Here is a 2431-nt window from a genome sequence, read left to right as displayed (position 1 = left end):
CCAGCTGACCAGGAAAACAAAGACGTTCATGGATCTGTTTGTCTACAAGTGGATGCTTCAGAATGGAGCAGAGCAAGGAGACTTAGGCCCCACCCATACCATCCTGCTCTTATTGGTAGCAGTGAAACATACTGACTGCTTCTTGAACATACATGAGGCTGTGATGGATGGCACTTTGGAGTAGTGGTTAACAAAGGGGGTTACAGGCTGTTTGAGTTCTTCCACAGCCTTCATGTGTTTGTTAGCATCGGTGGCTAATAACGAGCTACAACATCTTAAATGTGGCTTTCCTGCACTAGTATTTTAATGTGTATTAATATATTTTGCTACCTTGTTAGGATTTTTTATATATATTTTTCATGAGCGTACCACATACACAAACACACAACGTGTTTTCACTCTATCTACACAAACTCCAAAACTACCCAAAATGTATTTAAAACAGTTCCAGTGGGTTGAAAAGTCTAATTATTGAATCTTTTAAAGTCCCCTTCATACGAAAATCCTGTTTTTGAGTTTTTAACATGTCTGTGTGGCATTTTTCTTATGAAAGAGAACAAATGTATGAAGAAATCATTTTGTTTTTACATTTTCAAGTATTTCTCCTTTTAAATCTTTAGCATAGCTCCAAAAGCCACGCCCCCTCAGTGGAGATTTTGGAAACAGAGGCTTCAGATCAACATGTAAAACGACTTTTTAATACATTTAGGTTGTGCAATTTTTTAAAAAAACTTAATAATCATAATTATCCTTAATAATTGTTATAAAGTGGATTATTAAAGCACAGAGGTAGATGTGTAATGTTTGTAGAGCATCAGAGAAATGTGACAGGCTATAATTAAATCTATTAAACACCATAAGTTATGAATATTTAGTCTAAATAAGGAGAGACTTGTGTTGAGTCCTCAGTAACTTGTGTTTAATAATATCAACACATGAAATACTGTATTATCAAAACAAAGGGGAGTTCCTTTTGTATGTGTGTAATGCATATTTTTTAATTTAGTATCTAAAAATGCAAAAACGCTCACTTTTTTCCCATTTTTGTTAGTTGAATATGTTCAAACTATTTTGCCACAATCAAGCATTCATTCCACTTTTGCTGTTGTTTTAGTAATTATCTGATGGCCAGATTTTGCCTTTTTAATTCACTGCATTAATAGTCACAGAGTTACAGTTATTTGAAGAGTTTTTCATTTTGTATCACACACATATTTGGTATTAAAGACCCACTCCAAAGAGACTTGTCTTTATTGTGTTTTTAACATGTTTTTGTAGCATTTTTCTCATAGTAGAGGAGCTATGCAAAATAATTTATGACTGAATTTCGGAGTATTTATTGATTCAAATAGCACTTCCGAGGCGCCGTCGGTACAGCCCAATCACTCTGCTATGAAAAAAAACCTTTAGATAATCTTTACTTCCCATTTCTTTCCTCTAACACAAACTTTCCATCCATCCATTTTCTGAAACAGCTGAATCCTTTTCAGGTTGCTGGAGCCTATAACAGGTACTGTAGGATGAAGGCATGGTACACCCTGAACAGGTCACCAGCCTGTTGTAGGACTACATAATAATACACACACACACACACACCTGTTGGAAAATTTCGAGTTATCTCTCAACTAGGGATGTAACGATGCAATCAAGCCACAATTTGATTAGATTCATGACTTTAAAGTCACAAATTCAATTTTTTTCTATATTTTTTTCTCAACTCAATGAATTAAAGGTATTTTAAGGCCAAGTATGTTTTGTTTTTTACCCCTTACATCAAACTTTCTGTTTTCCTACTAATGAAAAATGATTCAATGCAAATAAACAATTATACATGAAATTGAAACACTCAGAAATCCCTTGTAACCAAGATGTGTGTTATTTATTTCAACATCTCTATTCATGCTGTAACAAACTTAACTGTGATAGTGTCACTGAAAAATAAAGAATACTGCATTAGAGTACCAAACAGTAAAACAGAACTTCTTTGAAGTGTTTTTCCTTCACAAATTCTCTGTCCAGAACTCTGTAAAATTACTATTTCCCGTGTACTTCTTTAGTACTGTCAATTTTAAATGAAAAGAATACATGACGGATGTTTTTGGATCTGGAGAAAACGCACACATGCATGAGAACATTGATTATCAGTGACTGACAGTTCTCTACTGCTTTGTTTACTCTCCATCAGACTAGATCGTTTCTTCACACTAATGATGAGTCCCAGAAACCTTGAATAGAGAGGCGACACTGCCTCTGTCCCCACATTTTAAAGTAAAAAAGTAGAGTTAGTATCACTGCAGACGTCAACTTTGGCTGTATTTGAAGCTGTGAGCGTCTGAAATATGCAGCTTCTGCAAATAATTTCATGAGATGATAAGTAAATAAAACAGGAAGCCAGAAGTGTAAAAAAATTAAAGTGGTCTGTGTCAAAAAG

The sequence above is a fragment of the Oryzias melastigma genome, linkage group LG14 (assembly GCF_002922805.2).
Source record: "Oryzias melastigma strain HK-1 linkage group LG14, ASM292280v2, whole genome shotgun sequence".
Classification (NCBI taxonomy): Eukaryota; Metazoa; Chordata; class Actinopteri; order Beloniformes; family Adrianichthyidae; genus Oryzias; species Oryzias melastigma.
Note: the sequence above shows the minus strand (reverse complement) of the source record.